A 19,697-nucleotide genomic window follows, 5' to 3' on the forward strand; every position below is an offset into this window, starting at 1 on the left:
ACTTCTACCGGCCCCTCACAAATTAACCCTTCCCTTTCCAACTAAGCAAACCTATTTATATTCTATATCCTTAAATCCCCACCCCATTTAACTCTCTATACCCTTGCCAAAGATGTCCCTGGACAAACTGGTTTGTTTCCAAACCCCATTTGTCCCTGTCCCCTTCAGTAATAAACATGGCACCAACTGACATTCAATGACCATTATTAATTTTAAACATAACTTTATTACATCATTCCAAATATCATTTATAACACAATAACCTTCTAAGCACAACATGTTAAAGTCCTTATAATGTAAATAAGGGCAGCATACCCCGCTCACTCTACCCAAAAAAACAGCATCCATACCTCCTCTCACTTATTTTATCAGTCAATCATCCATTAGCAGCATCCATACCTCTGCTCACTTATTTATCAATCAAACAGTGTCCTACAGCTCACTTTATTCCCTGAAAATCATTGCATTAACCTCAACACTAAGAGGGCGAACAGAAGTGGAGCAAGTCTGCCCCATTTCTCCACCCACCAGCCTGACGACAAGCTGTTCCCCCTCCCTACATAAAACTGCTCATCAAATCCTCGAGAAATAAACTTAAGTGTACATTTAACAAGTCTAAACCAAACTCACTCAAGCGCACCTCATCATATCTAAACCAAATCGGATCCCTATCATTGAAATCCTGAAGTTCTATTATATACATACCTAATGGCCAGAATTGCTGTGCCAGCCTATAGTTAATAAACCTCTGTACATGCTCCAAAGTCTTAAAATTAACAGCATTCCACCAACACAAATGCGATACTATCTTCAGCCATAAAATTGACATACTTGGACATAGCATCTGCAACATAACCAAATCCTCCCTTATCCTATGTACCAACCGGTATTTAGGAATTGACCCTAAATCATTATTAGCCAAGTGCATCACAAATATCCTTGGCAATCCCATCCATGATCATATCACTTCAATTTCATCCAAAAGCTGATTGCACCTAAAACATCTAAACCCACGCCATCTAACTGTCTACCACAATCAACTAAAACCCAACTCCTTTCCATCCATCCTAACTGCTGCCCTCTTCACCACCCAATGTAATATAAATGGCCCAAGATGACAATCTCCTTTCCTGAAAGTCAAAAAAATATATATCAATTGCATCCATTAACTAATATAAGAGAAAAAAGGCATTTAAAGACCACCTCCCTACTCTACGAGTGACCTCAATGGACCTGCCTTCCCTCACCAAATCTGAAGCCCTACCAATATGGAAAGAATGAGTAGAGAACTTCTCACCTGGAAAACTCATGCAACACAACACCCTTCTCATTACATGGATAAAATGATTACACATTACCACCTTACCCCCCTCTCAACTGAGAGACCAATTCCTGGAACCCCCCATGAGTCCAGATCAATGTCGCAGCCCAACCAACCAGACAAAGACCAGCACACCTATCTATCCCAAGAAATATCTGCATGCTTTACCTAACTGAACAACTTTATACCTAGGTAACTAAATGTGCACTTATGTAACCAAATGTGCACTGACCCTGGAAAAACCATAGCATCTCACCAAACTAATGACCCTAATATCTCTGACACCAGAAATATCCCCAAATACATCCATAAACAAAAACTAATCCACAAAAATGTGCACCGACCCTGGAAAAAACATAGCATCTCACCAAACTAATGACCCTAATATCTCTGACACCTGAAATATCTCCAAATACATCCATAAACAAAAACTAATCCACAAAACATGGTCCACTGACTCATGCACCACTAAAGTCAAACCTATCAATAAGACTCTCAGCACCTGTCTCATCAACGGCCAACGCATATTCATACAGATTCCAGGGACTATACCCCATCCCCTCAACATATGCCCCACCAACCAAGACTTTGTAAAATCATGCAACCCAGCCACCTGCACAAATATACTAATCACTGCCAAATCCACCTTAACAGATTGCACCTCCTTACCCTGCCCCAAGCCTGAGTCAAGTATTGCAATAGAAGATCCTCTGAGCACATTCCTTCATCTTCAGGAAACTGCAAAATAACTTTTATCAAAATCAATTAATGCCCTACCATACACTTTCCTGGTAGATGTTGCCCAAGAATGCTGCACCAATCTCCTGGTTATGTCAACCCATGATTCCACACCACATCTGGCAACACCATCAGCTCCTCCTCTGCCCTTGGGACTAACTGTCAGTGTCAGAACCTGTAAAACTGAAATTGAGATAAACTCTCAGCAATTTAATTTCTATTCCCATGACACTTATACCTGCAAATGAAAAAATTATTAACAGATTGCAAAACTAACTTACATAAGACTCCCAACAACAATTCAGATCTTGCAGTCTTTGCTTTCAAAACTCGTACCACTGCCATATTATCTGAGTTAAAAATTGCCGTCTTTCCCCTCATTCACTCCTGCCAAACTATTAAAGGAACCCAGATGGGCATTAAAGCCAAAAAGGCAACATCCATTTTCCACTCATCCTTCCAGTCCACCTGCCCTAAAACTCAAATAAACAAACCATTCCCCTCTAAAAAATGCACCCATACCAATACCCCCAACTGCACCCTTAAACAATTGCAATTCCGCTAGACTGACCCAATATGTCTGCCAAAAGAGACACCATTAAACTGCTCTAAAGAGGATAACGAAAGCACCAAATCAGCCCATGTCAACTTGTTAATCCTGATCCAATGGTGTTTGTTCTTCCCTGCTGTTAACAAAAAGGCCACTGACCTACAAAAGGTATGCCCTGAATTAACTGCCCAGCATGCAAAATTCAGAAGCCCAAAATCTCCATAACCTCCAGAATCTGCACCTCCTCCTTGGACACCACCCAACCAATGTTCTCCTTCAATCCAGCTAGCTTATCAACCAGCAAGCAAAACAAGCCCCATCGCCATCCACCAGTAATCATAGGAAATCCAAAGCCTGAGCTGGACCTTCCAATTTCTGCCCAGTCAATGGGACCCCAAACTCCTTATACATCCCTAAAACTCACATAAACCTTCAAACACTGTCCCAAACTCCTCATCTACTATCAAGAAATCATCCAAATAATGGACCACTTTCTGCATATCAATCCACTGCTACCAAACCCAATGTTGTACCATTTTAAATTTTGCAAAAATAGCACAAGCCACCCAACATCCCATTGTCATAGCATTATCAAAGTAAAATTTGATCCCTACTACCATGCCTAATAACAGCCACTCTTCCTCCCATACTGACAAAAGACAAAAGCAGCTTCAATGGCCACTTTCACTAACCAAGAATCTTTAAACCCCCGAATAACCATCACAGCATCATCCAGACATGCAAAACTGACCTTGGCATCCTCTCCTGAAATTAAATAATTAACAAAGCTCCCTTCTGGGTATGACAAATGGTGAATAAGCCAAAACTCACTGGCCATCCGAACCATATTTGTCAGAATGTTGGGATCTAAGATCCCTTGTCACATCCTGAATCCTGGCTGTGGAAAGATAGCAGATTGTCACCCAATTCTTATTAAGCCTTGTGAAGGTGATACTTGTATGCCAGACAACAGAGTCACCTATTTATAAATCATTATCATGGGTACACCCAATCTCAGTAGGCCTTAAGAGCATGGTGTCTAAGCCCTTGTGACTCATACAGGCACTTGTATTGGTTGTGATTACGTAGGGTAAAGGTGGGCAAGTTGCTGTGTGAATTGAAGACTGGGAATTTCTTATTATTTAGTTTTGCAGGCCTAGACCGAGTTCTCATAACAATTACAGTATAAGTTGGTTTTGGTTAGGTGTAGGTGCCCTGTGCTGTGCACATGTGTGAATGTGTGTGTGTGTGTGTGTGTGTGTGTGTGTGTGTGTGTGTGTGTGTGTGTGTGTGTGTGTGTGCCTGTGTGTGCTATGCTTATTGAATATTAGCAGAGAATAGCCATCAAATTTAGTCAGTACTTACAGCTCTCACACATTGAATCATTGTGATGTAGCAATAGAGAGTTCTCTATAAGCACTGGGCAGATGCTACACAGTACCTCATAATATCTAATGCTATCATGCTGGCCACAGGGAAAAAATAGGCTGACTGAGATCCCATAACAGTCAGTGCAGATGAAAATTATGGGAAAAAAATTGACAAGATATCTTAATAACTTATGCTTTCTATAAGACAGGGGGAGATATCAGATTGTATCTGGCTAAAGGATAAAGGAATAAGATATATTCACAAGTGCGATAAAATGTAAATGTGACAAAATCTAGGATTGCTAACTTTTCATGTCAAAAATTCTGGACATATTTATGAAAGCAAAATGTGTGTAATTATGGTACCCCTGTCCCCTCCCACGCATCGATTCCAGTGTCCAATTACTTGGCTATTTTTCCATTTCTTTCCAGTTGCCATAAACACTGCTCACAACTCTCAGCGTGCATACTGTTTTCTGCTTTACTTTTACAATGAGTACAGAGATTTGGATTTAATTTTAAACTTTTATTTCAAAATTTATAGCACATATACTGATAGGCATTTGCTAAACAAAGTAATAAAGTCTCAAAATGAAAACAGACTTAGCATTCAAACTTTTCTGCCTTTGAAATTTACATTTACTGAAACAGCATTGAAACCCACATTCAAAGAAATGCATCTGGCCAATGGTGGATTAAGTCTACCTTTAGGCTGTTTTCAAATCATAGGCTCCTTGCACACATTTTTAGGACCATGTAAATGTTCTTTGATTCACTTTCCTGATAGTAGTAAATCATAATATATACTAATCAAATTATATCCCTTGCATAATACAGCAGCACTTGTTAGAGCATGTTTTAAATGTATAGTTTTGAACATTTTTCCAGTAAGCAATGAAACAAAACATATGGACCAATAATGACAAAACTGCCCAATTGAGAACATTTCAACCATGAAAGTACACTCAACCTTCTGTCAAATCCACCAGTATCAGTGAATATGCACAGTCTCTGCAGAACGAAAAGTCATCTGAATAATTCCACATTAAAGAGATCTGTAGCTAATGAAGAGGTTACTGCTAGCAAACAAGCTTATATTTTAGTATTTCATCTAGAAATTCAGTGCCTGCTGCCCTTGAAGAATAAATTGCCTATGTTGCATTAAAAAATGGTAAGCTGGTAATATTGCAATAAGGAATGGGTGGCAAACTGAAAACAGGTTCATTAAGTCCCTAAGAAATATTGAAGTCTGAAGAAGTGTTTGATTGTTTAGATAAAAGATAATCCTCCATCCTGGAGAAAATCTTTTTAGCTACACTCTGATATTCAACTCTGAGAAGCACAGTGCTCACACAATTTAGTTTATTTCAAAGAAAACAAAGCAAACAAAAGAATTATGTACAACAACTTAGCAGGATTCACCACAATACGTATAATGCAATTCTTTCATTCTATTTGCGTTGGTTTCCATAAAATGCCCCAAATACCAAGCGTCTGTGCCAGCTGTTGTCACAAAGTAATTCAAAAAAGCCTCTGATAGAGAGGAATATTTTTCAGTGCTGAGTATTTATAATACAACACAGTTTCTGGTTCAGTAGCATTGATAGAAAATAACTTATTTTGGTGTGCTCTGCTTCCCTCCTAATGTAGGAAGGTATGTATTCCTAGGTTTCTTAATAAGCATCCAGAACAAGAGATATCTAATGTAAGCAATGTGCCAGCTAAGATCTTAACAATAATCCCTTCACCTTGAAAAACAAATAAAAGACCGAAGGCAAATGTATGTATTAGCCATTTGTACAGCTCCTTAAATGCTAAAAAATCTGTGTAATGATGAAGCTGTCTGCCAGGCAATTAGTTAAATTTTTAGCAGTTCACATAAGAATGAACAGAGGTTACAAACACTTGTTCAGGTAAAGAAATATGCTGAACTCAAGTTTAATGCAGTCTAGGCAATGACAGCATCATTGAAAAAAAACTTAATAGAGTAATACTATTCCTGGGTACTGCTTCATATTTACAGAACAATGCCACTGTGCCAAGTATTGAGCAATTCAGCACTTTTCAGCTTAACCTTCCCCTGAAAAACAATAGCTATCTGTATAATGGATGTTTAAACAGGTTTGAAGGGGTTAAGAGGTGAACCTCTGCCTTCAAGAGCTAAGCCCAAGTTAAAGTGTATATATATATATATATATATATATATATATATATATATATATATATATATATATATATATATATATATATATATATATAGATCTAGGACTTCTGAACGAAAGTTCAAAAGCCCTTCATTAAAGTATGTTAAAAAAAAACTAAATCTACTTGAATGCAGGGGGGCAAGCCCCCCTGCACCCCCACACCCCCCACTTTAATATTCTCACTCTGATGTCACACTACAGTGAGGAAAATGGAATTTTCCCTTACCGCACCTTAATACGACTGGAACAACAAGCATACTTACGCGAAAGTGCTGCTTTGGTGAACAGCACTTTCACGCAAGTATGCTCACCAAATTAGGATTCAGTGAAAGATGCAGTTGAGCATCTGTACGGATCCCATACATATATATATATATATATATATATATATATATATATATATATATATACACACACACAGAGAGAGAGAGAGGCAGAATCGGAGCACTTAATGTGAACTGATATTTAATGATTAATTGCTGGTGTTTCTACCAACATATACATTCTGTTAGACCACAGAAAGTCCAGAGCTGCAACATTGGCTTCTTAGTATAGTTAGACCATATTTTTCACCCCATTGTGTCAGATCTGGAACTTCAGGCCTACTCAATATGAATATCAAGAAAGTGACATGAAGGGGAGCAACGCGGGCGGCCACATAGAAATGCACACAAATACAGACATGTTAACCACAGTATATGATGTCTGTATGTGAATTATTCTGCTTAGTTAACAAGTTACACAGGTCAGTAAACTGGTCTGAGAATCCTTTTCAGCCATTCCCCAGGCTAAATAAGCAGATACAAATGAAGGTTGCCAGCTATATTGCATATACTACATTTACAACTGGTTTAACATGCACGCCACGGTGGTACAGCGGTAGCATTGTTGTCTCACAGCAAGAGGTTCACCTGTTTGATTCTCGGCTGGAGTGCCTTCTGTGTGGAGTCTGCATGTCCTCCCCGTGGTTGAGTGACCTCCGAAAGACATGTGTGAATGTGCATGCCTTTGCTGAAGGTTAGGTGTCGGGCTGGCAACTTGGCACCATAAAAATCTACTGCCAATCATTAGCGGACCGAAGTTCTGCTGTGGTGACCCCTAACCAGGAAAAGACAAACAACCACTGGTTTAACATGCACAGAAATAAGCCTTGTATCTACAGTATAGAGCTATATAAGCAGTGATATCCAATAACTACATTATGTACATTTATGGAAAAAGCTATTTACAATGTCATATGATAGCATGGGAATCACAAGTGAGTTATGTAGTCAGCTTTTCCCACCTATACCGCTTTAGTAATAGGTGCTAACCCTATAATGCTGCCCCCTTCCTCAACCTTAACCTTTCACTTTACCTTCATTAAATCTATCCCGTAACACTGCCACAACAGAAGACACAGTTGGACATGCAATCAATACTGTATCATATCCCCTAACCTAACCCCGATGCTAACACTAAAGTACACAATCTCACACATAAATATATGACACCAATCCTTTACTCATCCCCAGTCTTAACCCGGCCTTTCATACACATGCAGAAACACTCTCACCCCTCCAACCTCACTTTCCTGTATCGGCATTACACAGTACCAACATTTCTACTGTGTGGCTATCCATACCACTGACATTAAACCACACCCCCTGTGTTTGTTGAAGAAACGGCATTCAACAAAAGCATGGGGACCCATATATATGTGTGTGTATGTGTATACACACACACACACATATATATATATATATATATATATATATATATATATATATATATATATATATATATATATATATATATATATATATATATATATATGTGTGTGTGTGTGTATGAACCTATGAACCTATATGTATATATATTTATATGCAGTATCATGTGTACGTGGTGCTCTAAGGTTTATAAGGCAGTCATAAAATCAGATACATGAATGTGGACATTGATCATATGGTCTTCTGACATGATCCCACTGAATACTGGTTTGGCAACCATCATCTTTATATAGAGAGAGAGGGGCGGGTTTAAATTAAGTGTCAGTATTTGATGCAACTAGATTTGATTAGTACAACAGCATTCTCAGGCTTGTCACACTTTTACGTTTGGATACATTACATTTGTATAGAACCACTTTTTAATATTTGTCAGAAGTTTGTGGCTATATCTGTCACCAGAAATGAATTCACCCACAAAAAGAAACCATTAAAAGACTTCTTTGATCACATTAAATGATTAAGTCCCCACCAATAATATTGAAATGCATAATCAAGTGCAAAAATATTCTATGTAATCACTTAGTGAAAACATGAATAAAACAGCATTATAAATAAAAACAGTTTCATAATTTAGTAACCTTCTGTTTCAAAATATATTTAATATTTATGGAGACATTTATACCTAGTATCTTTATTGCTTGCAACTTTATCCACCAACACAGCTGCTTAATATCCAGCAACAGCACTTTGAAATATTTCTGTATAACTAGGAATTCCACATTCTGCTTCCTCTATATATGCAAACAGACTGTGAAATGAGTAGGCAAAACTGCAACATTTAATAAGTACCCGAACCATATTTGAAACATGTCCATTCATGGCCCACTGCACAGTTCAAATGTCTTCAAGAACTGAAATTCCAAACACAGATGTAAACCACCAGTCACACAGACGCAGAAGACTGTTTTCATCTTCTGCGTCTGTGTGCGACTGGACACAAAGGGCATTCTTAAAGAACACCCTTAAATAAAAAAAGAGTAATTTTGTTTTTAAATTAAAAGGAAAATTAATATCCTGCCATTTTTTCAGGACAATATGCTGTCCTTTCCCTTTTCAGAACAGTGTCCCTTAATTCAGGACAGTCCTGAAAAATTCTGGACAGTTGGCAACCCTCACAGAACTATATAGAAATGAAGAAGTGATCTGTAACAGGTTGCAAATTTAAATCAGTTAGCATTACTCAGTAGGCTAGTTTGGTCTGTACCTAATGAGTAGTAGCAATGAGCAGCAGAAAGTCTAACTGAATGTATCTGCATGACGTTACTATAGAACAATGTCTACAGATAGTCCAAATGAATAGTCCCCAAGTGCAGCAATGGTAAAGCAAATAGTTCCAGTCCAGTATCAGAGAGATGTCAGCTAAGTAATAATCATATATCAAACAGGAGATGTAATACTGTCTAGGGCAGTATCCGTAAAGCAGTAGCTTTACTTCTTCAATAACACCAATAAACAGAAAATGCAACCAGTAACATAGATAACAAATAACTTGGTTTGGGTCTGTTGTCAGTAACTGCCATTGGGACAGTGTTATTTTAGATATTGACAGTAGGGAGCAATTATACAAGATCAACAACGTGCAGTAATGCAATATTATTTAAACCTAATGGCCCTACAATAAACAAAAGAGCGGTGCTAATTTACTATTTAGCAGTGTATCCAGAAGAAATGTGGAATGTAAGCTAATGAGTAAAAAAGAGAGGGAGAGAGTGTTAGTGACTTCATTGTATATATATATATATATATATATATATATATATATATATATATATATAGTGGATATAAAAAGTTTACATACCCGTGTTAAAATGCCAGGTTTTTGTGATATAAAAAATGAGACCACAATAAATAATTTCAAAACTTTTCCCACCTTTAATGTGACCTATAACCTGTACAATTCAATTGAAAAACAAACAAATCTGTTAGGGGAAAAATATAAAAAATAAAAAAAGTACAATACGCTGGTTGCATAACTATGCACACCCTTAAACTAATACTTTGTTGATGCACCTTTTGATTTAATTACAGCATTCAGTCTTCTTGGGTACACACCTGCCATCAATTAAAGAGACTCTGATAAACCCCAAATAATGTTCAGCTGTCCTAGTAGGATTTTCCTAACATTTACTCAGTTGCCTGCTACAGCAAAAGCCATGGTTTGCAGGTAGCTTACAAAGCATCAAAGGGTTCTCATTGTTGAAAGGTATCAGTGAGGAGAAGGGTATGAAAAATTTCCACAGCATTGGATGTACCATGGAACACAGTGAAGACAGTCATCAAAAAGTGGAGAAAATATGGGACAACAGTGACGTTGCAAAGAACTGGACATCCCTCCAAAATTGATGAAAAGACAATACGAAAACTGGTCAGGGAAGCTGCCAAGAGACCTACAGTAACATTGAAGGAGCTGCAGGAATTTCTGGCAAGTACTGGTTGTGTACTACATGTGACAACAATCCAGGAATTTCTGGCAAGTATTGGTTGTGTACTACATGTGACAACAAACTCTCATATTCACCATATGTCTGGGCTATGAGGGAGGGTTGCAAGACAGAAAAACATCCAGGCCCAGCTAAAAGTTGCAAAATAATACATCATGTCTCCCAAAAGCATGTGGGAAAATGTGTTATGGTCTGATGACACCAAGGTTTAACACACACACACACACACACACACACACACACACACACACACACACACACACACACACACACACACAACATCCTGAACACATCATCGCTAACATACTTAAGGGACAGTTCCTGTGGCTTAGACAAATTTCTAGTTCTACTGAGACATTTGCTGAGGAAGCCGAAAAAAACGAAGCAAAGTTTTTTTGCTAGGAGTTATGAATTTAATGTCATTACACATGCTTACTAGAACGCAATACAGATGCCCAGGGAGAAATTGCTTGAATATAGGCCAAAACAGGATCAAGGGTTGAATTTTCAGGATTTTCAAGATTGATTACTACCTATAGGACGAATATGTTTAAGATACATCAAGCTATAAATGAACATTGCCATATTTTTAAAAATTATGTAATTTTGGTGTTGTGGTGAATGATTATTGTCATTTTAGCTATTGAAGAGGTAAGAGTATTGGTGGGCACCTTTTGGCCTTTAAAAAGGGTAGACTTGATGTCAGGAAAAAAGAGAGTTAGGAAATTATGTGGTTCTACGTTCTGTGGTGTGTGTATTGTAAAGTAGTCTGTATAACTAAATCATTTACTTCTGTCAACACTTCTAAGGTATATGATATTAGACACCTTATTAAATGTGATACTTATTGGATTGTTTTAATGGCAGTTTGCCAGTGTGGTGCGTTCTATGCAGGGCAAACATCTCATCCTTTTATTCATAGAATAGCCACACATCTTAGAGATATTCACTGCTAAAGAAATAGGAGTGCATTATTTAAACATATTATTGAACATGCAGCTACTCCTTTTATCTTTGATGGTCTGGATGTTGAGACAGGGAATAATTTATCCAAACTGACTAAACATAAATTATTGTATTACGAAGAAAGCCTTTGGATAATAAATTTGGAGACTATTTATAAACCAGGCTTTAATGAATATTGATAGAATATGGTGATTTTTGACTATTTATGGCAGTTATAGGGATGCTTTGTGCATATTTATATACTTATGCACTTATTTTCATGTACATGTGAATTTATTATGTAAAGAGGTACCTTTCTGGACTGTATGTAGAGAGACATTACAGGCCTCAATGAATATGTTTCTCAGACTGCTATGTGTTGTGCATTGAGCAGCATTCTACATTCACCAAGGATGATGCCATGATATGAATTAAAAATTATTGACTTTAATGGGTGGCTTAGTTTCTATTGTCAGTGCAAGGGAATTCTGTATCTGTCAGCCTGGGAGGATATGGCCAAAAGACCATGTTGCTTTGCTAAAGATCGCCTACACTTGTCTCCTTGGGCTTTAAGATTTTGGCTAAATCCTTATCCACCCTCCAAGCCTTTTTTAGGTAATGCCAAACTGACAAATCTAAAACCATAGTAAATAAACTCCCAGTTAATGTAAACGTGTCACTGCACAATGCTAGGAGCCTTAACAAGAAACTCCACACCCTAAAAGCTCTCCTCAATCTGGATAATATAGACTTCTGTACCATTATCAAGACATGGTTTAAAGCTGCAGAAAGTACTCCAGCAATGTAAGGCTACTTTTATTTCCACATATTTAGACCATCTGCTACACAACCAAAGACTAAAGATAGAGGTGTCTTGATCTACATTAGCAGCAAGTATACCTCTAGTTTGGTTAAACAGAATGATAACCTAGAGTTAAGCTGTGCAGAGATCACCCTAGAAATAGTCTCTTACCATATTTTAGCAAGCTACAGGTCACCTTCTCTGTCTCAAGAATCCAACAATTCTTATCTAGACCTACCAGAGGCACTCTCCATCCAAATAAACATGCTATTCTTGGGACTCTTTAATTACCACTCCATAAACTGAGAAACATGGAGCGCATCCAACTTGCAAACAAAATATTTCCTGAACTTTATTAATACAAATGCCCTTTATCATTTGGTGCATACACCAACCACAGGTTCATACATAATACTGGCTGTAGTCCTCACCAATGCAGGAAATAATTCCACCCCTCCACCCCCCTTCATGTCACATCCTCACTGGTGAGATTGGATCACAAAGTTGTTTATTTTGAAATAAAAATCAACTTGGAAAACCTACAAAATCCTGTTACAATTAGGAACTATTCTGTAACAAACTACATCATATTAAGTAATAGTTTATTAAAATTCAATGCCCCACCTAAAACTGAGTTCACAACATGTAAATAGCAACCTAGAGACTTTTGTGTCTACTAGCAGTAAGCCCAAAAGAAACACAAAAACAAGAACACTGATAGACTCCTAATCTTAACATGGTATATAACAAAATGGAAAAAAAGTCATGACTCAAATCAGCAAAAGAAACTCTCATAATGTCAAGAGCTCACTAATTAAACTAAACAGTCAACACTAATTAAATCCAGTAAAGTCCAATTAAAAAGGTCAAGGTAGCCTCTCAAGATAAAGAAAACCACTAGGCCTTCTACAACAATGTGCAGAACTTGTAAAAATGGTATTATCTTCCCTGAGTAGGCTGGCATCGCAAATCTACTGTCCAACTAATTCAACTTAAACTTCAGCATCCACTTCCCTCCTGACACCCCCCCCCCATAAAATCCCTGCCAGTATAATCTCTCCAACTATCAGCAGGGAACTTGTTGAAGCAGAAATCCCTAAGGCCAAACATACAGCCTGAATAAGACCCAACAATACACTGAGCTGCCCCCTAAATAGCCTTAAACATGACCTATCAGGACCATTTTTGTCACTTTTCAACTACAGCCTCAAAACAGGCTACTTACAAAGTAAATGGAGGATGGCAACAGTTAGCTCTCTTCACAAAGGTGGACCATCAGTTGACCCCAGAAACTACTGACCCATTAGTCTGACTAGTCTAATATGCAAATCCATGGAAATAATTATCATGGAAATGGTTAACAAAAACATTGTCAACCCACAGGTACTGGACAAATCCCAGCTTGGTATTGTCAAGGGAAGGTCTACCCAGTAAACATCTTTGATATGGTAACCAAGGCAATGGATGAAGGGAAAATATTGCATATCACCTACCTGGATTTGGCTAAGACATTCAGTACAATACCCCACTCAGGTATTGTGGACATACTCACCAAACTAGACATAAATCCATACATAACTCACTTAAGTGCCAGTAGGCTCACAGATAGGACTCAAGAAGTCAGGATTGGTGAGATCATCTATACCAAGAAGCAGGTTATCAGTGAGCTACCACAGGGATCCATGTCGGGCCTACTCCTGTTTGCCATCTACTTCTTGGAGGTCAAGGCAAATGAAAATGGCCTCTGACTCACCAGTTTGACAGATGACTGCAAATTGGGAGCTATCATAAATTCTCCCATGACACCAACATCCTGCAAGATTGTCTAATGCAGACAAATGACTGGTGCCAAAGCCACAGATTAAAACTCAGTGAAATGAAATGCATCATAGTGCCTTCTGGGAAAATACTTACCCAGGCAAATTACTCCATTGATAAGACACCCCTAAGAATTGACCTGGTAGTTAAAGATCTAGGAACATAGAAAGTCAGCTGGTATTGGATCAACACATAGTCAGGGAAGTAAGAAAATCATTCTATGATGTTTAGCTTATATGTAAGGGTATGACAGCAAGATACAGGGAAATTATAGAACCACTCAATTTGACTCTTATCAGACCCATCATTATATACACTGTCCCCCTTTGACATGTACCTGACTAGGCATATGCAACAGCTGGAATAAAGACAGAGGTTTCCCTTCAGAAGAATCTAGGGTATTAACAAATTGGTATATACCGATCACTTAGAGCACTGTCTCTTTCCTTAGTCTGCTGTGCTTAGAATATAAGGCATCCTTAAATCTTGTCCTGATGGAGCTTTTGCACATCTGCAAAATGAACTGCACTGGAAATATTAGATCCAGGCATTTAAACTTTGCTTGTGACATAAATAGAATATACTTATGAGACAGGTATGTGTCTTAAAGGATCCATATGCATTGGAATATGTTCGCCATCCATTTGAGGCAAATTCTGTCCCTAACCCTATTTAAAAGTAACTTTGACCACTGGATGGGAAATTATAAATTCACCACCAGGCTGGCCCCCATGTTTCCTATAGACATGGTCCAACAGTAAACATTAAATAACTAACATATCCCCCAGATAACTTTTTAGCAATCCCTTAACATACCCCTCATAACTAAAATATCCCTCCAGTTTAGATGTACATGTTACAAGGGGACTCAATTGGGTTGGGTTGGGTTGTGCAACTAGGCTTATAAAGCCCTTGACAGCCATTAGGCTAGTATATTAGACTGAAACTGGAAATGCTGACATCTGGAATACTGCCTACAATGCAGGAAGGAGTATTTAACTGTGTGTCAATAGGGATATAGTTCTAAATTCTTTTAATGTAAAAAAAAACAAATGGCAGACATTTTGTACGATGCTCCCAGCAGCATTGGAAGAATTTACACTTCAGTATGGTCCACAAAAAGGTATGTGCCCTTTTCCCCAACTGTAGAGAGATCCCAAAGTGTGTATATTTAGTTAGGGAGGGGTTGAAGAGGGCTCATTCCCCCACATTGAGGGTGTTTGGGTGTAGGGGGCATAGCATACATCTAGGTGGGTTGTAGATAGTACGGTTTGTAGATTTGTAGGTTTGAATCACTAGGTTTCCCATTTGCTTCAAGTATCCTTCTGCAATATTTCTGAATTAAATGATTTATTTCTCACTAGAACACAGAGTTCTGTTGAAGCATGACACAGATGATTAAAATGTTTGTTGGATACTAGAGCCACTGACCTGTTGGTTTTACTATCTGCTTAAGTTAGAGAGCAGAACATGATAGATGAACTACTCATGCAAATGTCAATAGGATTCCCACCTTCACCTAAAAATTGGAAGTTGCTTATTCGTTTTTGTTAGTTTGAAACTGTTTTATGTAATAAATTTAACTACTCAGCTCTGGAATTTGTACAGCCTATAGCAAAACTATTGAAAAGGTGAATCGTTTATCTTTGAAGACACTAAGATTTATTTCTGAAGTCATTGAGTTACATTGATTACTTTATATTATTTTCATTACTAAAAATTCACTGGTGAAGGAAAATACATGCATGTCTGCGCATTCCAATTTTTCAGTATTGTCACATTCTGTAATTTATAGTTTCAGTGTTCTGAAAATTTGGGATTGTGGTCTCAGTATAGTGAAAATAGATATTTTGGCTTTTCAGTTATATATATATATATATATATATATAAGTGGAAGAAAGGGAAAAAACACTGGAAATGCACAGACAGCTTGCACAATCCAGCACTCTGTAATAAGGCAAACTGTAATATTACTTATTAATCTTTAAGAAAAGTCATACCAGTGAAAAAAATCATAAACTTTCCTTATTATGAAAGTTATAACAGATAACATGCACAGAAGAATATCTTCAGATAAAATGTGATTAGATAAGTTTTTTTCAGTGATTTGTGATTAGATGAAGTAATAAATAAGTTGGATGACACCAATATATAGATAGATACTTAGATAGACAGACAGCTAGATAGATAGATAGATAGATAGATAGATAGATAGACAGATAGATAGATAGATAGATAGATAGATAGATAGATAGATAGATAGATAGATAGATAGATAGATAGATAGATAGACAGACGGATAGATATATATAGATAGATAGATAGATAGATAGATAGATAGATAGATAGATAGATAAATAGGTACTACTGTTTTATATGAGCTATTTTTTCGTCTGTTAACACAAAATAAGTCATACTGAGAACTAAGCAACTGCAATGGACAACACACAAATTCATCTTTAGAGATAAAAACCTTCATGAAACATTAGTGATTCCATAGCACTTTGAAATAGTACAAGAAGAGCACAGGGATGCAAGTAATTCTTTATAATGTGAAACTCGATGTCCTATTGCAAAAAGGCACAAAAAAAAGAAACTTGAACAGAACACAGTTCTATATCTTTATGTTACAGCAGTGTTTTCCAGTATAGTAACTGCATGTGCACATTTGCATAACTCAGAAGTACTGCTTAGTATTTACCTCATTACCATATCCTGTTACACCAAATGTGCATAGCCAGATTCATACATAGCACATTATATAAATGTGCAAATACTGAGCACAATTAGCTTTGGATAATGCACTTAACTAAGATAGTTTATACTGCAATTATTCAGGCATTTTATGTGATATAGTCTTCAAAACTGTCTTCTAGTCTAGTTCAAAGTACATTTCTCCCTCTTGCTCTCTCTCTCTCTCTCTATATATATATATATATATATATATATACACACATATATACATAACATACACACACACACACACACACACACACACACACACACACACACACACACACACACACACACACACACACACACACACATATATTCTCTATTATTTACTGTCTGCATTTTTTAACTGCAACAGATGAATACAACTTTAAAGATGTTCACATCTTTGTTAATAAATACACAAGTATAAATCTTCAGTACCATATATGATAAGCCATTAAGGTCCCAGTGCATTTAAACAAATATTGCAATATGCAAGTCAGAAAAATAACTTCAGCCCTGGTCAACAAATGTATTATGTTGCACCAAAGAAGCATTATGATATATACAATAGAGTCTTTTGTGTGCATTCTTCTTCCCTCAGATGAGACAAATGCCTGATTGCATACTCCCACTCCAGTGCTCTTTAGGACAGGCCATAAAAATATCATTAATGAGAACAGCTAGAACACTGTACAGGGTGTGATTTTAATGATGGATTACTCACCTGGTATGGTGATTATATAAACACATTTTATAATGCACTAGACCCTTTGTGAACTACTCCATCTGTTATTTCTTATATGCTTAACTAACCTAATGAAGTGTTTAGAAAGAAGCTATTATAAAAATGGAATCATAAAGTGGAATTCTGTAAGAGTCTGTATAATATATTTCAAGTCTTGTCACATACATTTCTGTATAAACAATTACAGTCAAAAAAGACAAGTTTAAATATTTTTTACCTGTAATAATTATAATGTCAGACAGATGTATCCTTTCATTTGACTTCACATATTTACAGAGACAGCAGTATACACATGGCTTACCTGATCAGAAGGAATGCACATGATGATTTATTAAACAACAATTGAAAACATAGCTATTCAGATCTTTTTAGCTCAATGGTGACAAACAGTTTTAGTTGTTTAGGAAATCTGAATGAATGCAAAGTATTAAATTCAAATATCAGGTACGTGTAAGTAAATGGAAACATCTGAACAACCGACCTGATATACAATTTACAATACATTTTTTTTTCAGGCAAAAATATAAAGAATTAAGTTGATACATAGTTTTTAATGTATAGGATGAAAGAACTTGCAAGAGTAATACTGTCCACTGTTGTTTTAGAATAACTGCCATTTAGATCTCTGGCTGAACATATGACATTGATAATAGACATAGTATCCCATCTATTGCCAGGGAAGGTTAGTGGCAAAAAGAGAACATGTCAAAGACAGCATATGTAATGATGAATTAATAAGGGCAACACAAAAAGAGAAATGCATACCAGTGATCAATGGCTTTTGGGAACAAGCTGAACTAATAGCTTTCATGCAAGACTGGGGTTGTAGTAAAGAGTCAGTAACATAAGCACTGAATAAAAATAAACAACTGACTGAGACAAAAAGCTGGACACAGAGGGAGCATATATCACAATAAAGAATTTAGACAACAGATCAAGTAACCAAACAAGCAGGAGTAGAATTGCTATAAATCATAAAAAAGACTGTGTGATTGTATGAGAGTACCCACATTGCTTGTATATAAGCATTCTCGTAAAGAAGAAACAAACAGAAGGCATGCACACATCTTTGATTTTGAACTTCATTATACCAGATGTTTTGTGAAGTACCAACGTAGGATCATTCCCGAAGCTTTACAAGAAGCACAGCTAAGGCATCTAATATACTAACCATCTTAATTTATATTATACATAGTTATCAGATGCAGATCATTTGTATATCTTATCTCTGGGATGAAAATACAAGTTACATTCAATCATTGTCAACAAACAATGCCATTTAAATGTACCAACTCTTTTCATAATTATAACCCTAATCCTTAAACTGAATAACTAATTGAATATTAAAATTCTGATACAGAAACTCTAACACTCTAACAATAACTTGATAAATCTGCCCTGAAATAAACCCTAAAACCATAATCTTAAAATTGCATTCCAAGATTAAAACCACATATCTTATGCTAGCACTCCATTCCTGACCATAACCCTAAAGCTCTACCTCAAATCCTAAAATACCAACCCTAAACCTAAAACTGTTCTTTAACCCTGCCAAAATGATAAGAAATAATTGTAAAAAGCTCAACCTCAGAAAAAGGAGTGAGATCTGATGAAGTCTTGTACTCAAGACGAAAGCGCTTATCTTGCCTGTTATTAAAGAAGTTTGTTACTAACTGAGGGACTGGACTCTCACTCCTTTTTCTGTGGTTGTTCTTTAACCCTGGACCTAAAACCATAAACCTGACCTTAAACCTAAAACTTTATTGTCAGCCCATAACCCTAAAAATCTATACCTAAACCAGCAATAAAATTCTAACCCTAGACACAGTCTAAAAACTATTCCTCTAACACCAGCCCTGAAGCTTGATCCTTAACATATAACTCTGTTCTTAATTCTAGCAATTAACTGTACAGTGGCAAGAAACTGCCAGCACAGGTGAGACTTGCCCAAGTAAGTTGACTGAAAATTCAGGAGATAGCATAGAGCCATTAAGATGTGTTATGCGGTTTGGGTCAGACAGCAAATGTATGGAAGAAATAATTAATAAGAACTGGGGCAAATGGTGAGATCAGAGAGTTAATTTATTCAAAGCCACTGCTTTCATATAGAAAAAGCAAGCAATATAAAAGAATTATTTGAACAAAAGATTGGTAATAATAGAAACAGAATGAGTACTTTCAAATGCAGTGGGTATACAATGTTTAGATATTTAAGAAATTGGTAATGTTCTTATTCAACCTACTAGAATAAATGGTATTGTTTAAATGAGTTTTGC

The sequence above is a fragment of the Protopterus annectens genome, chromosome 5.part0, assembly GCF_019279795.1.
Source record: "Protopterus annectens isolate FY-2018-M chromosome 5.part0, PAN1.0, whole genome shotgun sequence".
In the NCBI taxonomy this organism is placed as follows: domain Eukaryota; kingdom Metazoa; phylum Chordata; order Ceratodontiformes; family Protopteridae; genus Protopterus; species Protopterus annectens.